Raw genomic sequence first — 26,497 nt, 5'->3', positions numbered from 1 at the left:
AACATCAGCCAACCCCTGCCCCAGCATGTAAAAAAAGACAAATGGTGCAAATGGCAACAAAAAAAATGAGTGAAAAACACAGAATATAAAACACAAGAGAGTCCAGGCATATTCAGTTCAGCTCAGTGTTCGTTATCTGCATGCCACCCTGATCAAAATCACCCAAAAGAGCAACAGTAAAAGAGAAACCAGTAACCAGTAAGCACATCATAATGTTAACTACAGAATCCAGTCAATTAGACCTTGCCCAAAACACTGAACCTTGGCACTATCTTGTGACAGCACCGAGGGAGAGAGAGACCATCCGAAATCAGGGACCTTCTTCTGGGAGTAGCGAGCAAGAGGGAGAGAGAAGCCATCACATGCATACACCTTCCTTCAGTAGCAGTGACTGAGAGGCTGGTAAACGACGCTGAACACCCACTCACCTTTCGCACTCACCTCGATGATTCCAATCTTTCTCGGCACTGTAATCAGCGTAATTGGTGAGAAATGGAGTCAATCATGGGCTCTTGCCCCATTTTCAGGCTTCTTGGCCCCGAGGCCACACACTTCGCTCGAAGCCTCAACACCCTTGATGGTGGCAAAGTGCCAGATTGCTCAATCGGCTCCTGATGACACACCAACAAAATGTAGATCAGAGGCTCCAGCAGTAGCAGAACCACATTTGAAAGCAAAAGAAGATGTGAGAGATGTGGAAGAAATAGTTTTGTGAACCGTCTGGAGGATGTTGCCCTTGCCTGTGCTGTTTACCGGCGCTGTCTCCTTCCGGGTGATGTGCTGAGAGGGTGAGGAGGCGTGGGAAGAGCAGTCACTAACATGGCCTCACTGACTCAGTGAGTGACGAAGTGAGTCTGCTCACTGCTTCCAGTTCTGCTTGGCTTGGTTCGCCTCAGCCTTCAATTGCTGTACCTTGGGTGGGTGTGGGAATGAAGTGTGGCAGTAGAGATAGAATGCACACAGAAATGCCTCCTTGCTACTTGGCAGAAGATGGCTGCAGCCTCACCGTGGCCAGAAAATCCATCTCCATATGGACCCCGATCACTGGTGAGTGGCCCAAACCACTGACCTCGGCAGAAAATACCACCTCTATCTTGGCAGCATGCAGCTGCACAGTCAGGGTCCGACCCTACTGGCTAACTCCAAATCACTTGAATCACCTAAATTCACCTGTGAAACTCTTCTGTAAAGTTCAGGAAAGTTGATTCATTTCAAATATTGTTTAAAAATTCAGAAGAGTAATTTTGTAAAGTTGCAAGTACAGAAGTCTTGAAGTCGGGTATTTGTAATTCGTGAGGGGAGGGGGGTCTGCAGTATAATTCGGAGGGAAAATTCCAGGAGCGCTTTAAAGGAGACACAAGAGAGTACATATGCTGGAATCTGGAACAACAAACAATCTATTTGAAGAATGCAATGGGTCTAAAATGTTCTCCTCTGGCCCTAAATCTATGCACCCTTCTGCAAATTCAGAATAGAAAAATGCCCCTTTAAAACAGAGATGAGGAGGAATTTCTTTAGCCAGGGCATGGTGAATCTACACAATTTGTTGCTACAGACAGTTGTGAAGGCCATATCATTGTGTATATTTAAAGTGGAGTTTGGTAGGTTCTTGATTAGCAAAGGCATCAAAGATTATGGGAAGAAGGCAGGAGGAATTGGGGTGAGAGGGATAATAAATCAGCCATGATTGAATGGCAGATCAGACTTGAAGGGTCAAAATGCCTAATTCTGCTCCGACTGTATGTTTCATGGTTTCAGGTCCTCAAATCCTGACAACATCCTTGTAAATCTTTACTGAACTCTTCCCAGTTTAACCACATCTTTCCCGTGATAGGGTGATTTAAACTGTACACAGTACACCATGAGACTAAGATAACTGCAATATACTGTCCCATTCCTATATTTAATGCTCCGAATGATGAAAGCCAGCATGCTAAATGCCCTTTTCCATCACCCTGTCTACCTGTGACACCACTTTCCACCACCCTGTCTACCTGTGACACCACTTTCAATGAACTAGGTAATTGTGCTCCAAAGTCCAATGCTTGTTTCACTTATCTGTAATAACATCTACTTGCCGTTCCTCACCCACTTCCCTAACTTATCAAGGTCCCACTGTGAACTATGGTAATTTCTTTCACTATCAGCCACCACCCTCTGTTTCCTACCTCTAAGCCAATCTTGAATTTACCTAACAGGGTCTCCCTGGATTCCATGTGATCTATCCTTCCAAACTAGCCTACCATATGAGAAGTCTTGCTAAAGACCAAATAGACAATATCCACCGCTACACTTTGATCTACCTTTTTGTTTACTAATTTAAAAAACTCCAAATGGTTCACCACAATAAATACTGCATACAATTCTGGTCATCACATTAGCAGGAAAAGATGTGATTCCTCTGAGAAGGATGAAGGGAAGATTTAAGAGGGATTTAAGAGATCCAAAAAGCATGGGATGTTTTTGTTGAAATGAAGGAGCCTAGATGGAGACTTCATTGAGGTATACAAAATAAAGAAAAGCCTAGATAAAGTAACCAATAAAGAATAAGAATAATTAGGTCATTTTCGGATTGAGAGGTTGCTATATATTTCCACAGGGGTAGATGCTGGGGCCCTGGCTCTTTAAATCTTTGATAACAACTTGCATGAGGGGACCAAGTTTAATATATCCAGGGTTGCTGATAATTGAAAGCAGGGTGTTTTTGTGTATTGAGAGGAGATGCTTCAGAAGGATAAGAAATAGCTGGATTGGTGGTGGGCATCCATTTGTCTCGAATGACTTTGGGTGATGATGATCATCATCACAAGCTGGGCGGAAGGTATGGAGATCCTGAGAAGCCCAGTTATTAAGATCCCCTCACTAGTGTAGTCCAAAGGAAAGCTTATGAAGCAATACATTTGGCACCAGTTTGGCTGCAGGAACTGCTGGAAGGATGTTCAATGATGTCCAGCTGCCTTAGGGGCTCCACTCCAGATATGATGTCTCCATTTACTCCTGTGGCCTTTGTCTCACCTGAGGCTGTCCAGAAGGCAGTGGTGCTATTTATCCATGGCTGGGGATCTGGTTCACGAGCACTGGGGTGTGTCCACACATCAGTGGGCCTGCGTGCTACGTGTGCAGGGTCCAGAACTCCTACCCATCCTATATAGCTCAACCTGAGTCTGAAAGGAGTTCAGTTTATGTGTGTTGCCAGCAGGGAGGCACTACATGAGACTTGCTGTTGGAGAGGCTATGTACTGCCAGGGAGACACTTACATATTCAGCTCTCCTTTTCACAAGATTGTGAGCCAGCAGTGGAAGCTGAAAGAGTGACAAGCACTACCCACTACACTACCACACTGGACACATCACAACAACCATTTTGTCACCAATGTGGAGTGGCTGGAGTGAACAGGCAGGAATAGAGCAGGTTTAATGTCATGCAGGAGAACACAAAGCCATCCATGTTGTGTATTTAATATTCTAGTGATATCTGAGTAATATTGTTTGATTAAGCATTCTTGTTCATTTAAATAATTCATTACGGGTTATATGTAAAATTACATAAATGGTACATGTCATCATGTCATCACATCATATATGTACATCTCGCTGAAGTAAAAACAAAATGAAGGCACACATTCTCGACTCTGTTTTTCCTTTCAATTATTGTTATGTTTTGGAGTTACAAAACAGAACAGTGGTGATGAGGAAGTTTTAAACGAACCCAAGACACTACTATTGAAGCACAGCAAGATGTTTAAGTTAAGAAAAAGTGCAGAGAGAAATAGTCGAGTGAAAAAGCAGCAGAGCACATGATTCATTCAGAAGGAACAGAGATGGTCAAGCTAAAAAAAAGGCAGAAAATGGACATATTCACGGGTTCATAAACGATGAGTACCAGGAGATAATACTCATAAATTTAAAAAAAGCAGAACTACACCAGAAGGATAGCTGCCTTTGATTACACAAGGGATAACTGGAATATCTATACTGAGTGAATTGAGCAGTACTTTGAAGCAAATGAATTAGCCAATGAGAAATGTTCACAAATGTTTTGTTCACAGCATTGGTTTTAAAAGCATACAGTTAGCTTTGAAGTTTGACTGCTCCAACCAAACCAGCTGAAATTAGCTTTGCTGATAATTGAATATAGCGAAGAAACATTTATAACCAAAACCATTGTTGATTGCAGAACACTTTAGATTTCATAAATGGCATCAAAAAGAAGGGGAGTCCATTTCAGCGTATGTGGCTGAATTGAAGAGGTTTTCTGAGCATTGTCAGTTCAGTGATTGGCTTAATGATGCACCAAGAAATTGTTTAGTTTGTGGAATCTTACAAGTAAGTATTCAAAAGTGGCTCCTACCTAAAGCACAACTTTAACTTTAAAAGAGGAGTGGAAATAGCTGTATCAATGGAAACAGCAGATGGAGGCTCAAACGAGTTGCAGTCAGGAATGAAATTGAGTTTAAACAAAATTGCAACATCTAAACAAAAACCAGCCTGGCTGAACAAATTGTGCTACCTTTGCGTTGGGGGCTTACATACACCACAACATTGCAGATTTAAAGACAAAACTGGCAGAAAATGCAACAAAGTAGTACACATACAAAAGAGCATATCGGGCAGACAAAAAGTAAATTGGGAAGAGAAAAAAGATAAAAAGTCAAGTTGTAGTTTCAAAAGGAGCATTCCTCTGCATGTTGTTGATGAAAACTCTGAAAATGATGAAAGTGACATAGGACTGTGAAGCCTTGAGATTCACTATGTGAAAGCTAACAATAGATAAGCAAAATGCCTTACTCCAGAAGTAAATGGCAAATTAATTAAAATGGAACTGGACACAGGCTCAGCTTTTTCAGTCATTTCATAAACTGAGTTTGAACTGCATTTCAAAGATACTGAAGTGAAACCTGAAGTTAACCAACTAAGAACTTACACTGGAGAAAAAGTAACTGCTCTGGGAATGACATTTGTAACAGTGAAATACAACAACCAGCAAGCCATACTGTGCTTGAATGTGGTAAAAACAAGAGGGCCACATTATGAGGACGTAAGTAGCTGAGACAACTACAACTTGATTTGAGATCCATCCACCATTTGCATGCCACATCTCCTACAACTGAGTCAACTGAAATCAAATAAAGAAATGTACTGCATGATGCCACAGCAGTGTACAAGGATGGCATTAGAAAACTCAAACGTATCAAGGGCAAAATAGTATTAAATGAAAATGCTGCACCAAAGTTTTACAAAGTCCGCCTTGTTCCTTGTACCATTTGTGATAAAGTAGCCAGTGAGTTAGATTGCATGGAAGCCAGAGGAATTCTTTCTGAGGTTGTGGAGAGCCCATGGGCAACATCAATGATACAGCAGCTAAGAAGGATGGGTCTGTCAGGATACGTGATGATTTTAAGATCACCCTCAATCCAGTATTGAAAGCAGATCAATACACTCTGCTCAGGATAGAGGATATCTTTGTAAAATCTTTCTGGAGGGAAACGTTTCAGTGAAGTGGACTTAGCTGAGGTCTATCTACACATGGAGATGGAAGAAGAGTCCAAAGTGTTTCTCACCATAAACACTCACAATGATCTTTATTCTTAAAATAGACTTATTTATGGAGTAGCATCTGCAGCTGCTCTCTGACAGAAAGACGTAGACCAGGCTGCCCAGGCACTCAGTGTAACCAGTAAGGATGAAAGGAACGTCTTCAAAGTCTCAAGAATTTTAAAAGAAGACGGCTTTATAGAGCAGGTGTCAGAGGAGTGGGCATCAGAGTAGGAGGGCTTCGGCAATAACGGGTCGAGGCGAGGTAAGTTTCTTGTGAAGGATAGGAATAGGAAGTACATCTGTGATGCTGATGTTCTGTACTGGGTGTTGGACGTGGGATGTCCAGGAGATTCCCAGTTTCCTGGACAGTCACATCTGCGCCAGGTGCATTGAGCTACAGCTCCTTAGGGACCGGGTGAGGGAACAGGAGATGCAGCTCAATGACCTTCGTCTGGTGAGAGAGAGTGAGGAGGTGATAGAGAGGAGCTATAGGCAAGTAGTCACACGGGGGCCTTGGGAGACAGATAAGTGGGTAACAGTACCCCTGTGGCTGTCCCCCTTAACAATAAGTACTCCTGCTTGAGTACTGTTGGGGGGGGAACGACCAACCTGGGGGAAGCAACAGTGGCCGCGCCTCTGGCACAGAGTCCAGCGCTGCGGCTCAGAAGGGTAGGGAAAGGAAGAGGATGGCTGCAGTGATAGGGGACTCTGAGTTAAGGGGTCAGACAGGCGATTCTGTGGATGCAGGAAAGAAACGCAAATGGTAGTTTGCCTCCCAGGTGCCAGGGTCCAGGATGTTTCTGATCGCCTTCACAATATCCTGAAGTGGGAAGGTGAACAGCCAGAGGTCGTGGTACATATTGGTACCAACGACATATATAGGAAAAGGGAGGAGGTCCTGAAATCAGACTACAGGGAGTTAAGAAAGAAACTGAGAACCAGGACCACAAGAGTAGTAATCTTGGGATTACTGTCTGTGCCATGTGACAGTGAGTATAGGAATAGAGTGAGATGGAGGATAAATGCGTGGCTGAGGGATTGGAGCAGGGGGCTGGGATTCAGTTTTCTGGATCATTGGGACCTCTTTTGTGGCAGGCGTGATCTGTACAAAAAGGATGGGTTGCACATGAATCCGAGGGGGACCAATACGCCGGCAGGAAGGTTTGCTAAGGCTATTGGGGAGAGTTTAAACTTGAATTAATGGGGGGTGGGAACCGAACTAAAGAGACAAAAGAAGGGGCGGTTGGCTCACAAATAGAGAAAGCTTGCAGGCAGTGTGAGAGGGAGGATAGGCAGGTGATAGAGAAGGGATGCACTCAGACCGATGGTTTGAGATGTGTCTATTTTAATGCAAGGAGTATCATGAACAAAGCAGATGAGTTTAGAGTGTGGCTCAGTACTTGGAGCTATGATGTTGTGGCCATTACAGAAACTTACATGGCTCAGGGGCAGGAATGGCTTCTTAGAGTGCCAGGCTTTAGATGTTTCAGAAAGGACAGGGAGGGAGGCAAAAGAGGTGGGGGCGTGGCACTGCTGATCAGAGATAGTAACATGGCTGCTGAAAAGAATGAAGTCATGGAAGGATTGTCTACTGACTCTCTGTGGGTAGAAGTTAGAAACAGGAAGGAGTCAATAACTCTACTTGGTGTTTTTCTTTCTTTCTTTTTCTTTTCAAATCTTTTTATTGTTATATACAGGAAAAATAACATGAGTACATCGAAGTAACAACACTTACAATGCCTCAAAAAAAACATTATCTTAAAGATTGAAAAAAATTTTGTGATAACAATAAAAACCTACTAAGCAGAAAAGTGAGGAAAAAAAAAAGAACCCATTAGGTGTACAACCCCGGAGTCATGCGTCATACAAAAAGCTTCTAAAAATAAACATCAAACTGCCAGCAAGAAAAGAAAATATACTGAAAAAATTTACAATTAAATCGTAGAAAAATTGTATCGATTAACTCAAATGATAATAACGAGCAAATGAGCCCCATCCTTTCTCAAAATCAAATAAAGATTCAAAGGTTCGACGTCTAATTTTCTCCAAACTAAGACATAGCATCACTTGAGAGAACCATTGTGACAAAGTGGGAGCTGATGTATCCTTCCACTTCAACAAAATGGCCCTCTTAGCTATCAATGTAACAAATGCAATAACATACTGGTCAGAATCAGAAATACCATGAATATTTTGAGGAACTATTCCAAAGAGCACAGTTAATTTATTAGGTTGTATATTAATTTTAAGTGCTTTAGAAATTGTTAAGAAAACCGACTTCCAGAACTATTCCAGTATAGAACAAGACCAAAACATATGTGTCAGTGTAGCTATCTCAGTTTTACATCTATCACAATGACTATCAGCATTAGGAAAGATTTTAGAAAGTCTCTCCTTTGTCAAATGATAACGATGTACAATTTTAAATTGAATCAATGAATGGCTAGCAGAAATTGAGGAAGAGTTAACCAACTTCAATATCCGCATCCAATCCTCCATCATAAAAGTCAAATTAAGTTCCTTTTCCCAATCCTATTTAATCTTAATCAAAGGATTCATACTCATAATAGTATCTAACGGTCAGCCTCCAAAATGTAAGGAAAATTACTTAAATATTTTTGTAAAAAATATCTAACTTGAAGGTATTGCAGGAAGTGTGAGTATGAAAAAGAATATTTATCAATTAATTGTTCAAAAGACATCAATCTATCTTCTTTAAGTAAATCCAAAAAAGAATTAATACCCTTATTTTTCCAAAGTAAAAAAATTGGATCACTCAAAGAAGGCTTAAAAAAGTAATTTCGGTAAATTAAACTATAAAGTTTACTTGGTGTTTTTCACAGATCACCCAATAGTAATAGGGACATCAAGGAGCAGATAGGGAGACAGATTCTGGAATGGTGCAATAATAACAGGGTTGTCGTGATGGGGGGTTTTAATTTCCCCAATATTGATTGGCATCTCCCTAGAGCAAGGGGTTTAGATGGGGTGGAGTTTGTTAGGTGTGTTCAGGAAGGTTTTCTGACACAATATGTAGATAAACCTACAAGAAGAGAGGCTGTACTTGATCTGGTATTGGTAAATGAACCTGGTCAGGAGTCAGGTCTCTCCGTGGGAGAGCATTTTGGAGATAGCGACCACTAGCCTATCTCTTTTACCATAGCATTGGAGAAGGATAGGAACAGACAAGTTAGAAAGGCGTTGAATTGGAGTAAGGGGAAATATGAAGCTATCAGGCAGGAACTTGGAAGCATAAATTGAGAGCAGATGTTCTCAGGGAAATATATGGCAGAAATGTGGCAAAACGCAAATGTGTGGCGTTCTGTATAGATATGTTCCAATGAGACAGGGAAAGGATGGTAGGGTACAGGAACCATGGTGTACGAAGGCTGTAGAAAATCTAGTCAAGAAGAAAAGAAAAGCTTACGAAAGGTTCAAAAAACTAGGTAATGATAGAGATCTAGAAAATTATAAGCCTAGCAGGAAGGAACTGAAGAATGAAATTAGAAGAGCCAGAAGGGACCATGAGAAGGCCTTGGCAGTCAAGATTAATGAAAACGGCTTTTTCCCAGGGCTGAAATGGCTAACACGAGAGGGCACAGTTTTAAGGTGCTTGGAAGTAGTACAGTGGTTGGTACGTTGATGGAGAAGATCCTGAGAGGCAGGATTTGTGAACATTTGGAGAGGTATAATTTGATTAGGAATAGTCAGCATGGCTTAATCAAAGGCAGGTTGTGCCTTATGAGCCTGATTGAATTTTTTGAGGATGTGACTAAACACATTGATGAGGGTAGAGCAGTAGATGTAGTGTATATCAGCGGTCCCCAACCACCGGGCCACGGCCAGTACCGGGCCGCAAAGCATGTGCTACGAGGCCGCGAGGAAACGATATGATTTGGTGATATGAGTCAGCTGCACCTTTCCTCATTCCCTGTCATGCCCACTGTTGAGCCATTACGCATGTGAGGTCATTACCTGCGCATTATCCGTGTCAGCGCGGGAAGGTGATCAACTCCTTAAACTTGCAAATGATGACGGGCTGAGAAGTATGATTGACATAACATCTCTGCCGGCATTCTGGATCAAAGTCAAGGCTAAATATCCTGAGATAACCACGAAAGCACTGAAAACGTTGCTTCCATTTCCAACATCTTTCTGCGAAGCGGAGTTTTCTGCAATGAATGCAACGAAAACTAAATTGCGGAATAGACTGGACATAAGGAACCCCCTTCGAGTATTGCTGTCTCCCATCACCCCTCAATAGGACCGGCTCATTGCAGGGAAACAAGCCCAGGGCTCCCACTGATTCAGTAATATTGGTGTGTTGCAATGATTTTATATGTTCATACGGGGAAAATATGTGCTGTGTGTTTAATATCCAAACGTTACTTTAAACTTATAAGTGACTTATATAACCATATAACAATTCCAGCACAGAAACAGGCCATCTCAGCCCTTCTAGTCCGTGCCGAACACTATTTTCACCTAGTCCTACCGATCTGCACTCAGCCCACAACCATCCATTCCTTCCCTGTCCATATACCTATCAAATTTTTCTTTAAATGATAATATTAAACCTGCCTCTACCAATTCTACTGGAAGTTCGTTCAACACTTACTTCAAGCTCCCCTGTCCTCCCCTGATAATTGACTTATCACTATATTCATGCGAGGAAAATATGTGCTGTGTGTTTAATATTAAATTTGTTAGATAAACCCTTTTAGAAATGAAATTGCGTGTATTAGCCACTTATCGCCTATATTCTGGTCGTGATTAACACTCCACCCCTTCCCAAAATGGAATTGCCAAAAATGATTTGCAGAAAAAAAATCGGCAGGTACACGCATGCGCAGGTCACACATGTGCACTGGCGCCTGTGCAAGGCTTCATGGTCATTGTAGTCTTTCTCTAGGTGAACAACGTATTTGACTGCTACTCTTGTCCGTTGGCAACCCTACCCCCCCAGTCGGCCGGTCCGCAAGAATATTGTCAATATTAAACCGGTCCACAGTGCAAAAAAGATTGGGGACCCCTGGTGTATATGGATTTCAGCAAGGCATTTGATAAGGTACCCCATGCAAGGCTTGTTGAGAAAGTAAGGAGGCATGGGATCCAAGGGGATCTTGCTTTGTGGATCCAGAACTGGCTTGCCCACAGAGAGCGAAGAGTGGTTGTAGATGGGTCATATTCTGCACGGAGGTCGGTGACCAGTGGTGCGCCTCAGGGATCTGTACTGGGACCCCTTCACTTCTTGATTTTTATAAATGAACTGGATGAGGAAGTCAAGGGATGGGTAAGTAAGTTTGCTGATGACACAATGGTTGGGGGTGTTGTGGATAGTGTGGAGGGCTGTCAGAGGTTACAGTGGGACATCGATAGGATGCAAAACTGGGCTGAGAAGTGGCAGATGGAGTTCAACCCAGATGAGGTGGTTCATTTTGGTAGGTCAAATATGATGGCAGATTGTAGATTTAATGGTAAGACTGTTGGCAGTGTGGAGGATCAGAGTGATCTTGGGGTCCGAGTCCATAGGACACACAAGGCTCCTGCGCAGATTGACTGTGTGGTTAAGAAGGCAAACGGTGCCTTGGCCTTCATCAACTGTGGATTGAGTTCAAGAGCCGAAAGGTAATATTACAGCTATATAGGACCCTGGTCAGACCCCACTTGGAATGCTGTACTCAGTTCTGGTCACCTCACTACAGGAAGGATGTGGAAACTATAGTAAGGGTGCAGAGGAGATTTACAAGGAAGATGTCTGGATTGGGGAGCATGCCTTTTCAGAATAGGTTGAGTGAACCTGGCCTTTTCTCCTTGAAGCGGCAGAGGATAAGAGGTGACCTGATAGAGGTGTATAAGATGATGAGAGGCATTGATCGTGTGGATAGTCAGAGGCTTTTTCCCAGGGCTGAAATGGCTAACACGAGAGGGCACAGTTTTAAGGTGCTTGGAAGTAGGTACAGAGGAGATATCAGGGGTCAGTTTTTTACGCAGAGAGTGGTGAGTGCTGGAATGGGCTGCTGGTGACAGTGGTGGAGGCAGATATAATAGGGCATTTAAAGAGACTCGTGGATAGATTAGATTAGATTATGAGGACACTCAGTCCTCGTTTATTGTCATTTAGAAATGCATGCATTAAAAAATGATACAATGCTCCTCCAGAATGATATCACAAGAAACACAGGACAAACCAAGACTAAAACTGACAAACCACATACAGGTTTCCCCTGCCATCCGAAGGTAGAGCATTCCTATGAAACAGTTCGTAAGCCGATTACATCGCCTTTGATCTGGGCCGACATTTACGTGTGGGGCAGCACCTAATTAATTAGCATGTTTATTTCGGCTTTTTTCTTAAAGATGTGCTGTGTGCCTCCCGGCTACTGCTGCATTCTCCGCGACTCGGTACAATATCTGTCCGCGGCCTGGATGTTGGGGTGGTGGGACACTGGGGTGTCATCTCATCATCTGTTTCCATTAGAGCAGGCAGCTCATCTTCTCCTATGACTGCTCGCCTCGATGTTGAAGGTTGAGGTTCATCGTCTGCTGTGGCTGATGTGGAAGGCTTGCTTGACTGCTGAGCCTCGTGCATTTTTCTATCACACAGTTCTTTGTAAGGACTCAAACCATTCTGCAAATATCCCCTGAACCTACGTACCCTTTCAAAATTAAAGTCGTACTTTATCATTGCAGCGAAAATCTCACGTAGTTGCTTCACTTTTGCTACTGCATTTGGTTTCGATTGTTATCCTTTCCTCTTCCAATTGCATCAGCTCTTCATCTATCAGATCTTGGTCACGAGATGCCAAAACCTCTTCAACATCATCTTCGTCAGCTTCCACAAGCCAAACTCACTTAGTCCTTACTTCGTTCACCACGATTGAAATGCTTAATTATGTCTAGTTTTACGCTAAGTGTAACACCCTTACGAGCTCTTTTAGGCTTTTCCGACACCATAGAACTCATCTTGCAAATGGCTGCTCACAGGCACGTGTTAAAGCAATGCCGGCGAGAATGCAGTTCCCAGGGAGAGTGGCTGCTCGGAGTGCGCGCTGCTTTTATCGTGCGCTGAATTTTTTTTGTCGCGCACTGCTTTTTTTTTGTAACAGTGAAAACACCTTCTGAAAGCGAAAGCAGGGTACTAATGTAGGTCTTTCGTAACAGTGAGGTTTCGTAAAGCAAACGTTCGAAAAGTGGGGGACACCTGTAATTATAACATATAGTTACAACAGTGCAAAGCAATACCGTAATTTGATAAAGAGCAGACCATGGGCATGGTAAAAAAACTCTCAAAGTCCCGATAGCCTCATCATCTTACGCAGATGGTAGAAGGGAGAAACTCTCCCTGCCATGAACCTCCAAGTGCCACAAACTTGCCGATGCAGCACCATGGAAGCACCCGACCGCAGTGGACTCTGAGTCCATCCGAAAACTTCGAGCCTCCGACCAGCCCTTTGACACCGAGCACCGAGCACCATCCTCTGCCGAGCGCTTTGACCCCGCCCCGGCCACTGAGCAACAAGCAAAGCCGAGGACTCGGGCCCTTCTCCTCTGGAGATTCTGGACCACACAGTAGCTGCAGCAGTGAAGCAGGCAATTCAGAAGTTTCACCAGATGTTCCTCCGTGCTCTCACGTCTGTCTCCATCAAATCAGGATTGTGCACGGCACCCTACTTGACAAATAACAGACATCACCACTGGAGTGGCCGCTGCAGGCTGCATTGTGCTGCCATCTTCTCCTTTCTTCTCCTCTTCTCATAGGTACATGGAGCTTAGAAAAGTAGAGGACTATGGGTAATCCTAGGTAATTTCTAAAGTAAGTGCATGTTTGGTACAGCATTGTGGGCCAAAGGGCCTGTACTGTGCTGTAGATTTTCTATGTTTGTATGTTTCTATGTTTCTAAGGCGATAAAAAATTAGAAAGTTATGGTTTCAGAGCAGGACATGACAAGTGTAAATTCTTTAAACTAAGCATCAATTACTGTGGTCAGAACATTGAATCACAAGGATTATACAAGTGTGCTGAAAACATTCAAACAGTGATGGATGCCCCAAGGCCATAGGACATGTCACAGTTGTGGACCCTTTTAGGATTTGTCAATTTAGTATGATAAGTTCCTGACAAACCTGGCTACTGTGCTCCACACCTTGAACTAATTATTTCAGATGGGGAGGAAATGACAATGGACAAAGCTGTGTGAGGTTGCTTTCCAAAAGGCAAAGGAAGTAGTGACGTCAGATACTGTACTCCCATATTGATTGAATTGAATTGAATTGAATGATCTTTATTGTCATTATACATAGGTACAATGAAACTCCGTTTGGCTTCCTCTCAGGCAATTAAATAAAGTTGTAGATAAAAACAAGACAGTAATAGAAAAACAGTATTAAATAGATAAGTAGCAGAAAATAAGTTGCAGATTGACCCCAGTGAAGCTTGCCTGTGACACATTACATTATGGTCTAGGTGCAGTCATGTCATACGTTACGAGTGGTGGAAGTGAATGCCTCATAGCCTTTGCATCATTTTCCCTTACTGCTGCAGAAAAAATTATGCACATTCTGACAGAAAAACCTTGAGTCTGATTTGGGGTGTAAAACGTTTCAATCACTACTTGTGTGTGAGAGAGTTTATCCTCATCAACCACTGGCGTCCATTTTCTATCCACAGACAGATGTTCCACTCACAGTAGCAACATGAATGCACAGATGGGCTCTGTTTCTTGGAGGACACAATTATAAGATTGAATTCAAGAGGACAACTAATCATGGAAGTGCTGATGGATTGTCCTGTTTTCTCCGAAAAAAAGAAATGCCTAAAAAATTTACTAAAGAGGACACTCTAAAGGGAGATGATCAAATGGGAAACCAGAAAAGACTCCATGCTGAAATGACTGGATTGTGCAGCAGAATTTCGAGTTTCCTCATTTTTACTGTGATAAACTTGCTCTTGTGGAGATTGAAAGTTGTTGTACCATTCAAGCTGAGAGCTAATATGTTGGAAAGCTTCTTGCAGGTTATCTAGATGTGGTCAAAGTGAAAGTGTTGGCTGGGATAGCTCAGCAGATTGAGCAGATTGCCAGGCACTTTTCAGGATACCAAAACATCCAGGAGAAAGGTAATCAGAACTGTCCTGACGAAGGGTCTCGGCCTGAAACGTCGACTGCACCTCTTCCTACAGATGCTGCTTGGCCTGCTGCGATCACCAGCAACTTTGATGTGTGTTGCCAGAACTGTCAGAACCACTTCCTGCAGTCCCAGAGTCAACTCTGACAAACCACCATGGGGGAGGCCCCAGAACCTGAGACCGTTTCACAGGCACAAGTCTCACCTGTTAAGCAGAGTGCTCCCTGCTCGGGAAAGACATTATCTCACAAAAGTAAGAAATCCTCCACAGCAATTAAAATTTTTAGGCATGAATGGGAGAATTAAAAATTTGCTATACTGTGGATGTCTTATATGTGGTTGTATTATATATGTGTTATATAACATACTGGATATATATACGAGTGTGTGTGTGTGTGTGTGTGTGTGTGTGTGTGTGTGTGTGTGTCTGCGTGTATGTGTACTGTATAAAATTGAGATACATGCTATATTGAGTTGGAGTTTATAGTTAAGTAGGGAGGAGTATTGTGTATTTAATACTTCAGTAATATTGTAAATATATTGTTCAATTAAGATTCTTGTTCATTTAAGTAATTCATTATGGGCTATATGTTAAAGAACCTGAATAGCACACATCATCTCAGCACTACATCATACGTGCACATCTTGCTAAATAGAAATTAAACTAAGACGCAGATTTATGTGTTTCCTTTCCATTAGTTTTTGTTTTGGAGTTTCAAAGCATAACAATCTACTTTGGAAAAAAAGAAACCGACTACAGTTGGTGTTCAGAAGGGTCTGGATGTCTTTGTACACAGATGACTGAAAACTAACAAGTAGTTACAGCAAGCGATAGGAAGGCAAAAAATATCGAGAATCCAAAGACTGAAGATGATGCTGGGAATGTGAAATAAAGCAGAAAGTGCTGGAATTGCTCAGCAGGACCTGTGGAGAGAAGAACAGAGTTAATGATTCAGGAAAAGCTTTTGTCAGAACTGGAAAAGAAAATCGAGTGTGAATGGAGGGGGAGTGTTAGAGGGAGTAGAGGCAAACTGCATTTTGGTCTTTATTGCAGAAGGATTCAAGTATAAGAGTAAAGATATCTTACTGCAAATGCTTTCTGTTAGTGTGATCAGAGCAATGACTGCCACCTTTATAATGTCGCTATTTGTGTGACTACAAATGATCTTGAGGAACTTTTATTTTAACAGAAAACTTAGAATAGATGAGGACATTGCTACAAAAAGCAGACTGAAGCTCTCCATTCATTTCTCACTCAGCCTGACAATGTGACAAGGGCTCAGACAGATAATATACATTATTTAGGGAGTCATCATTGCCAACCTTGTAAAGCCATGTACAGCTATGAATTTTATTACATATTATCCACACACCCGCTGATCTTTAATTAATCTTGTCAGGGTATGAATGCCATCAGGGCTAGCTGTTCCTTCTCCTTATAGACCTTACAGATGCTTGTCAAATAACCTACTTAACAATACTTGTTGTCAAGTACTCAATTGGACATTTTTAACAGAACGATTCAGAGTAGCTGGTCTAATCAATGAGGTCAGAAGGGTACTTAATAAACTGCTTCTGATTGATTGGAACACTTATGTAGCTGCTGTAACTGGCCATAGTTTCACTTGATCATGATAGACACTCATCAGCAACATGGTCTTATTTGAAATTGTGCCCAGTGTTGTGACACAGGAACTAATTTGGCCCAATCAATCTGGACAATTACTGTTCTGACACCCCACTTTGACAGTCCCATTCAGAAGCAAGTGCTCTCAAGTATCCTCTTCAAGAGAAACGTAACACTGGATTTGTGCAATAACGTCCTTATAACAGATACAGTTGCCTTCTGAGATTCTGAGATTCTTCTTTTGAATGATAGGTAACAAGGTTGTCCTGCTGATGTTTGGGCAGCGTGCAGTGTCATCTTATCTCTGAGATGATCCTCACATCTCCAAAGGCATCTCAATCCATTGGTGTCTGAGTTGGCCTATGGAATGTCGTTGGACTTCTGTGGAATTCTGCTATGCACCGCAAGTTTATTTTTTATATCAAAATAAAGTTTATTCATAATAAAAAAATTATTGAAAGAATAAACTGTGCAATGCCTTTTCATTTTTATATTCACTAACAATGCATTAAGTAGTGGTCAAGTGCATTTCTTAAAACCGATTGCACTGTTGCTATTCATGTGGTCATTGCAAACCTTTGATTCATCTGTACTTGTCCACATTGTATCAGCATACAGGGAAGTGCCAAACCACTTCAAGGTGTTGCTGGCACCCACTGCTTCCTCTCTAATGCCAGAGTCCATAAATTAGATTAGGTGACACGTGGCCAGTCTCCTCTATCCATTGGATGGAGGGGGCGTGCTTGAGGGGTTGAGTAGCCTTCATTTGCTAATGTGAATTTTTATATATTTGCAAGTTCTCCTTCAAATGATTCTATGAAGCTTATTGAAGCAGAGGGCAAGTATCAAACAAGAAAAATGGTTTGTATTCTTACAGCAACTGAGAGTTTCTTTCATCCCTTTACATCTGCATCCAAAATGCTGCCTGACTTGCTGAGTTCCTCCAACATTTTGTGTGTGTTGCTCAAGGTTTTCGGTATCTGCTGAATCTCTTGTGCTTCTACATCTGCTTTCATCTTCTGCTTTGCAGTGACAGTTACACAAATATTCCAATTTCAATCAACTGACTTATCATGATTAAGAAAGAGTAAAGAACTGGGGGTGCAAACTGTGGGCAGAATCTACCATCAATTAAATTAATTTAAACTAAATAGCTTTGCTCAGCATGAGCTGAAACTAATGCTGCAACAACATCCGTAATGGAATGGAAAGGAAACTTAGTGAAATGGAGAATCAAACCTGCTCATCACTGGTGTTTCTTAAATCTGGTGATTACAGTAGGTGGTGCCAGCATCGCTTCCTGCTCGATAGGTGACTCTTTCGGTTCCTTAGGGGCAGCTGGTTGCAGCTCAGGTCTCCCTTCTCTGCCGCTTTGCAGCAACCTGCGAGAGAAAAGTGCCAGGATTTTATGATTTAAAAAAAATATTTTCAGTCACTGCAGTTTTATTTGCTTTGTGGGTCTGCAGCCTTACAGAGCCAACATCAGAGTAGGTGTGTTTATAACTGCAGTGGGAATGCATACAGTGTACGGCAGTCTGCACTCTTCTGCAGATTATCACTTCTGGGTATATCTGAAGGTATCATTCATTAATTGTGTCAGATAGACGAGGTCGTGCTGACACAGGATTGGCTGATATGACTAGCAAAAAATTTTAACTGAGGCTTGAACTACCTACAGTACGATTCTTCATGTCAGGATCAATAGTGATGATGAATCAGCATATAGAGGTAGACAGAAAACGAGGGTGAGTGGTGCCACTGCAACAACCTCTCTCTCACTGTCAGGAAAACCAAGAAGCTGATTACTGCCTTCAGGAAGAGGAACTGGAGGTCCATGAACCAATCCTCATTGGGGGATCAGAGGTGAAGAGAGTCAGCAACTTAAAATTCCTCAGGATTAAAGGCATCCGTTACTCTTGCGAGACCATGGATCTGCGCCTGGGCGCAGGCCTGGGCAAGGTTGTATGGAAGACAGGCAGTTGTCCATGCTGCAAGTCTCCTCTCTCCACGACACTAATGTTGTCCAAGGGAAGGGCATTAGGACCCATACAGCTTGGCACCAGTGTCGTCACAGAGCAATGTGTGATTAAGTGCTTTGCTCAAGGACACAACACGCTTCAGCTCGAACTCACGACCTTCAAATCACTAGTCGAACGCCTTAACCACTTGGCCATGTGCCCCCAGGATTATCATTTCAGTAGACCTGTTCTAGGCCCAGCATTAAGTGAAATTACGCACAGCAATACCTCTACTTTCTTAGAAGTTTGCAAAGATTCAGCACGACCTCTAAAATTTTGACAACCTTTTATAAGTGTGTGGTGGAGAGTATATTGACTGGTTGCATCACAGCTTGGTATGGAAACAGCAAAGCCCTTGAACTGGAAATCCTACTCAAAGGTAGTAAATATGGCCCAGTTCAAAGGTACATTTATTATCAAATTCTGTGATTTGCCTTCTCAATCAAGGGAAAAGCCCTCTCCACCACTGAGCACACCTACATGGAACCCTGTGACAGGACAGCAGCATCCTCCATCATGGACTTCCTTTCCCCTACCCAGGTCATGCTCTCTTCTCACTGCTGGAATCAGGAAGAAAGTACAAGAGCCTCTCACCACCAGGTTCAGGAACAGTTATGGGTCTTTTAAGAGACTCTTGGACAGGTACATGGAGCTCAGAAAAATAGAGGGCTATGGGGAACCCTAGGTAATTTCTGAGGTAAGGACATGCTTGGCACAGCTTTAAGGGCTGAAGGACCTGTATTGTGCTGTAGGTTTTCTGAGTTCCTATGTTTCTATTACCCCCCCCCAGCCATCGGTCTACTGATGACGCCATTGCCACAGCGCTACGCGCTGTCCTCATTCACCTGGAGAAGAGGGATGGATACGTTAAAGTGCTGCTCCTGGACTACAGTTCAGCATTCAAAACCATAACTCCCACCAGATCTGACAGGAAACTCAGACACCTCGGCCTGCACTCCAACTTGTGCAGCTGGATCCTAGATTTCCTATTAGATTGTCAACAGATGGTAAGGATGGGCTCCCTCACCTCAGCCCCTCTGACCCTCAACACAGACGCCCCTAGGGTTGTGTCCTGAGTCCCCTCCTTTACTCCCTTTACATCCACAACTGAGCTACCACACACAGCTCCAATCTGCTGATCAAATTTGCAGATGACATGACTTTGATCGGCTTTATTTCTAGCGGTGATGAGACAGCCTGCAGAGGAGAGGTTAACACCTTGGCACAATAGAGCCAAGATAACAACCACTCTCTCAATGTTCAAAAAACAAAACAGCTGATTGTAAATTACAGGATGAATGGAGACAGGCTTGTCCTGATCAACATCAATGGTACTGTAGTTGAGAGGATGAGTAGTTTCAAGTTCCTCGGTATACACATTACCGAAGGTCTTACCTGGACTGTACACACCAGCTTTGTGGCAAAAAAAACACAACAGTGTATCTTCCACCTCAGGCGACTGAAGAAGTTCAGCATGAGCCCCCAAATCCTCAAGACCTTCTACAGGGGCACCATTGAGAGCATCCTGCCTGGCTGTATCACTGCCTGGTATGGGAACTGTACCTACATTGATTGATGGGCACTGCAGAGAGTGGTATGGACAGCCCAGCGCATCTGTGGATGTGAACTTCCCTCCATTGGGGACATTTACAGCAGCAGGTGCACAAATAAGGCCTGGAAGATCATCGGGGACTCCAGTCGCTGTTTCAGCTGCTTCCGTCTGGCAAATGGTACTGCAGCATTAAAGCCAGGACCAACAAGCTATGGGACAGCTTCTTTCTACAAAACATTAGACTTATAAATTCACATGCCTGTACATTGCGACAGAATCATAATGCAAAGTTTTTTACTCTGTCACGTTGTGGGATGGATGTAAGATTTAAATAAATTCAATTCAGAACTCTTGAACTAGAGGGGAAAACTTTCTAGCTTTCCCCTCTGGTTCAAGAGTTTTGAATTGAACTGAATTCATTTAAATCTTACATCCATCTCACAACATGAAAGAGTAAAAAACTTTGCGGTATGACTCTGCTGCAATAAACTATGGACTCACTTCCAAGGACTCTTCATCTCATGTTCTCCATATTTATCTATCTATCTATCTATCTATTTATTTATTATTTCTTTTACAATTGCACAGATTGTTGTCTTTTGCTCATTGTTTGGGTATGGTCTTTCATTGGTTTTGTGGTGTTTCTTGGACTTAATGAGTATGCCTACAAAAAATGAATCTCAGGGTTGTATGTGGTGCTGTATATGTAGTTTGATAACAAATTTATTTTTAACTTTGAAAAAATTTTGAACTTGATCACAAACTTTAACCACAAACAGGAAATGATACACACAAAATGCTGGAGGAACTCAGCAGGCCAGGTAGTGTCTATGGAAAAGAGTACTGTCGACATTTCAAGTCAAGACTCTTCAGCAGAACTGAAAATAGATGAGAAGTTGGATCTCGAAGGAAGAGCAGGGGAGGAAGAAGCACAAAGTGGTAGGTGATAGGTGAAACTGGGAGAGGCAGAGGGGTGAAGTAAAGAGCTGTAAGCTGATAGGTGAAAGGGACAAAGGGCTGGAGAAGGGGTAGAAGACTATGGAAGAAAGGAAAGGGGGAGGAGCACTTGAGGGAGGTGATAGGCAGGTAAGGAAATGAGATGAGAGAAGGAAATGAGAATGGGGAATGGTGAAGGGGGGGGGGTAATTACCGGAAGTTCGAGTAACCAATGTTCATTCTATCAGGGGGAAGCTACCCAGGCAGAATATAAGGTGTTGTTCCTCCAACCCGAGTGTGGCCTCTTTGCAACAGTAGAGGAGGCCACGGACTGACATGTCAGAAAGGGAATGGGAAGTAGAATTAAAATGGGTGACCACCCAGAGATCCCTCTTTTTCTGGCAGCCAGCGCGTAGGTGCTTGGCGAACCGGTCACCCAATCTAATGTCGGGTCTCACCAATATACAGGAGGACACACCAGGAGCACTGGGTGAAGTGTCACCTCATCTGGAAGGGCTGTTTGGAGCCTCAGTGGTAGCGAGGGAGGAGGTGTAGGGGCAGGTGTAGCACTTGTTTCACTTGCAAGGATAGGTACTAGGAGGGAGAACAGTGGGGAGGAATGAATGGACAAGGAAATCACATCATAGCGACCTCTATGGAAAGAGATGGCAGAAGTCAAGGACAATTATTTGCTGGACATGAAGGTTGGTGGAGTTGTAGGTGAGGACAAGAGGAACCCTATCCCTAGTGGGGTGGTGGGTGAATGGGGTGAGAGCAAATGTGTGTGAATTGGAAGAGATGCAGTGAGGGCAACGTTGATGGTGAAGGAAATGAAGTCCCTTTCTTTGAAGGAGGACATATCATTAGTTCTGGAATGAAAAGCCTCATCCTGAGAGCAGATGTGGCAGAGACAGAAGAATTCAGAGAAAGAGTGGCATTTTTACATGTGACAGGGTGGGAAGAGGTATAGTTCAGGTAGCTGTGAGAATCAGTGGGTCTGTGAAAGACATCAGTAGATAAACTATCTCCAGAGATAGGGACAGAGAGATTGAGAAAGGGGAGAGAGATGTTGGAAATGGAGCAGGTAAATTTGAAGGCAGAGTGGAAGTTGGAGGCAAAATTGATGAAGTTGATAAGCTCGCCATTAGCAACACCAATGCAGTTGTCGATGTATCATAGGAAAAGTTCGGAAATGACACTGATGTAAGCTTGGAAAATGGACAGATCCATTTAGCTGACAAAAAGACCCATGTGGGTGCCCATGGCTACACCTTTTGTTTGAAGGAAATGGGAGGAGCCCAAGGAGAAATTATTGAGAGTGAGGACCAGTTCCGCCAGATGGAGGTGAGTAGTGGTGGAGGGGAAGTGGTTGGGTCTGGTGTCCAGAAAGAAGCAGAAGGCTTTGAGGCATTTCTGGTGGGGAATGGAGATAAGTAGGGACTGGATCTCCATAGAGAAATGAGATGATCAGGGCCAGGGAACTTGAAGTAATTGAAAAGATCAAAAGCGTGTGAAGAGTCACGGACGTAGGTTGGAAGGGACTGAACCGGGGGGATAAAACAGAGCCAGGGTATGCCGATATATGTTTGGTGGGGCATGTACAAGCAGAAACAATGGGCCTTCCTGGACAGGCAGGTTTATGGATCCGGGGTAGAAACAGGAGATGCAGAGTATGGGAACTGTGAGGTTGGTGGCAGTGAATGGGAGATCTCCAGAGTTATTAAGGTCAGTGATAGTGGGGGTGACAATGGCACATTCTAAATACATATGCAAAGGTGATGTTTATATTAAATATGTTTGCGTTGGATTATTTGCACATTTTAATATATACTAATGTCCGAACTAGGAGCAAGTTACCAGTTCCTTGATATAGTGTGCTGGATGGTAAAGGAAATTCTGCAGTGGTTCAATTCATAATCTTTTCTTTCTTCTGAGCTGAGTTCATGTCTTTCTTTTCACAAAGATTTATACCACTAAACGCAATGACTGTGAATGCAGTGTTTTTGCACTGTTTCTTCTTTTGAATACATTTTTTATTGACAGAGTTAATTTTTGAAATATAAAATAAATTCAGCTCTGACGTGGAGGCATCAAGTCAAAACCTCCCTGTACATAGAAAGTACCTGCACTCATACCAGGAACGAGTGTGAAATGACAAGATGAAGGTTTTATTTCCCTTTTTGCTTTGTTCTGATGCTTGCCATCTTGTACGATCTTGTGGCGGCTAGAAAGAACATTGGTAGACTTACCGCTGACCCACTCAACTGAAGATAATTTCATTGTGAGTCCGGGTGAAGGAATTCAGCCTGAAACATTGACTGTTTCTCCCTCTCTATAGATGCTGCCTGACTTGCTGAGTTCATCCAGCATTCTGTGTGCTTTACTCCGGATTTCCAGCATCTGCTGAATCTCTTGTGTTTATGATTTGCTGCACCTATTACTTGTTGTCTGAAAAAATGTGGGCACATTTTACATCAAAGTGATGCGCAGTGTACAACATGATTGGTTTAAATTGTCTAAATAACCATTATATAACGAATGAAAGGAGGCAGCAGCAAGAAACAGAGTGGGTTCCCACTGACCAGTCAGCCTTACCGTGGGGTTGGATGTGATTGTATTGAATCACTCCCAGTTATGATGACACTTTACCTATTTGGAGATATCATAATGGATCCATTTAAATGTTCCAATGGCTGTAATTTCCCTGTGGATTTACCACAGGCAACCAGGAACATCTGGAGCCAGGAGCTTTTTAGTTCTACTGCTGGAGCTATGTGCACATCCTATTTCTACACAGCACAGCTGATTCGTTCTCTTTGTGCTTCTGTGAGTTTTCATCATATTGATAAAATAGAAACAGAATGAATTTTTGATTTTAATTGTTATAACATTGCAATAATGAAATGTTCTGGAAAGCCAACTGATTTCACTAATTATGTTGGCCACACAATAACTGTCAACTCTGAGCAATAAATATGCTCAGTAATGTTGCAAGATATCCATAGGTATACTACTAATCAATAGACCCATAGCATTGTAGAAAACGACAGGACAGAAACAGGCCCTTCATCCCAGCTAGTCCATGCTGAACCACTTAAAATACCTAGTCCCATTGACCTGCACCTGGACCATTGTTCTCCAATCCCCTATTGCCCATGTACCTATCCAAACTTCTCTTAAACATTGAAATCAAAATCACATCCATCACTTGCGCTGGCAGCTCATTCCTCACTCCCAACACCCTCTGAGTGAAGAAGTTCTCTCTCATGTTGTCCCTAAACAATTCACCTCTGTCCCAAGCTACAGAATGTTGTAAAATTCAGCTCCATCTTGAGTACGAGCCTCTGTAGATACCAAGATATCTTCAAGGAGCAGTGTCTCAGAAAGGCGGTATCCATCACTAAGGACACCTGTCACCCAGGACATGCCCTCTTCTCATTGTTACTGACAGGGAGGAGGTAGAGAAGCCTAAAGGCATACACTCAGTGACTCAGGAACAGCTTCCTCCCCTCTGGCATCCGATTCCTAAATGGACATTGAACTCATGAACACCTTTCCACTTTTATTATTTCCGTTTTTGCACTATTTTTAATTTAACTATTTAATACACATATACACATATACTGCAATTTATTTATTTATTTATTTCCAATATTATTATGTATTGCATTGTACAACTGCTGCTGAGTTAACAAACTTTATGACACATGTGGTGATATTAAACCTGATTCTGATTCCGATTCCAGCCCATGATCTCTGGTTGTAGTCTCACCCAACCTTAGTGGAAAAAGTCCGCTTACATTCACCTTATCTATACCCCCTCAGAATTTTGTATATCTCTATTAATTCTCCCCTCAATCTTCTGTGTTCTAGGGAATAAAGTTCTAACTTATTCAGTCTTTCCTTATAAATCAAGCCCGCCAATCCTGACAATATCTTTGCAAATTTTCTTTGTACTTCTTCAATCTTATTTACATCTTCCCTGTAGGTAGATGACCAAAGCTGCATACTATACTCCAATTTAGGCCTCACCAATGTCTTATAAAACTTCAGCATAACATCCCAACTCCTGTACTCAATACATTGATTTGTGAAGGCCAGTGTGCCAAAAGCTTTCTTTACAACCCTATCTACCTGTGAAACCACTTTCAATGAAATATGGACCTGTATTCCCAGATCGCTTTGTCCCACCACACTCCTCAGTGCCCTGTCGTTTTCTGTGTAAGACCTACCCTGAATAGTCCTCCCAAGGTACAATACTTCACACTTGTTTACATTAAATTCACTCTGCCATTTTTCCAGCTGGTCCAGATCCTACTGCAAACTTTGATAGTCTTCCTCGCTGTCCACTACACCCCCAATCTTGGTGTCCTCCACAAATTTGCGGATCCTGTTAACTACATTATCATCCAGATCTTTGATATAGATGACAAACAACAACAGGTCCAGTGCTATTTGACACTAAACTGCATAAATAAAGAAATTAAAGGTGGAGAATCAATTCATGGTAGAGAGGCAGGTTTTAAGTCCAATCTGTCTGCAGGAATACAGCCATGTGCAGGAAGATGGGAGACTGATATAAAATTGACATAATATAATGAAACCAGCTCCTCTCCATGTAAAGTAGATTCCATAATCTTTACGCTAATTAATGTGATATACATGAAGAAATTGTTCCACAAGATTGCAATTTTTGGTATAAATTGTAGGTATAAATTCACTACTAGTTGACTAACTCTGTATCTGTTAACTGCACGCATTCTGATGATTTAGCTATTGCATGAAAACTGAGGAATACAAATAATAGGAATGGAAAAGCTGCAGAAACTCAAAAGAGTAACAACTGTTGAAGAAATAAATGTAGCAGAACTATACTTACTGTATATGGGCAATGTTACTGTCTTCCACAGTCTGACTGCCTGGAAGTGCTAGGAATCTGGTTTGGAGGGGCTGAGACAGGTGATAGGAATTGACTGGAGCGGATTGGAAAGGTAAAACAAAAACTGGTTCTTTGGAAATGGTATTCTCTGTTGATAACCGGGAAGAACTTGGTTATTAGGTGCGATGTCCTCTCAGGACTGCTGTACTTGGCTTCTTTTCTGCTCCTGTGCCTCAGTAATCACCGGGAGCATTTTCCTGTTTATCTAGGGGTAACAAAAAACACAACTCCCTAGATAATGGGGGGGGGGGGGGCAAAAGTGCAGCCAAATTTGCTTTCATCCTGATGATCACCTTCATGTGTGGTTATATCGGATGGTGTGTGGATCTAATGTACTTGGGCAACAAGGGTCTCTTTGTGCTTGGATTCTACCTTCCCTAATGTTGCGGAAGATAGGCCCGGCCCTGATACCACACAATGCCCCAGTCACCTGGACGCTGGAGCACTACCTGTCCTTTGTAGAATAGTACTGCAAACTAAACACTTTTGATCACAGGTCCATCGGGTAGTGGTCAGCCTTGGACATACTGCAGATATTGTGGGACAGAAACATTATGGACATTGTGGGTTTGTTCTTAGAGCAAACAGTCCAAATCATTTAACAGAGCGCGTCATTGCCAGATCTCACTAACAAGCCCTGTAGATATTCAAAGAGGATGTAGAGACAGATCAATGGCCTGTGTCCCAGATCATTCTCAGCAGCTTTGAATTGGAGGACTCTCTGATCTACGGGTTTTCCTCAGGAACACATTCTGAGGCCA

This window comes from Mobula hypostoma, chromosome 7 (genome assembly GCF_963921235.1).
Source record: "Mobula hypostoma chromosome 7, sMobHyp1.1, whole genome shotgun sequence".
Classification (NCBI taxonomy): Eukaryota; Metazoa; Chordata; class Chondrichthyes; order Myliobatiformes; family Myliobatidae; genus Mobula; species Mobula hypostoma.
Note: the sequence above shows the minus strand (reverse complement) of the source record.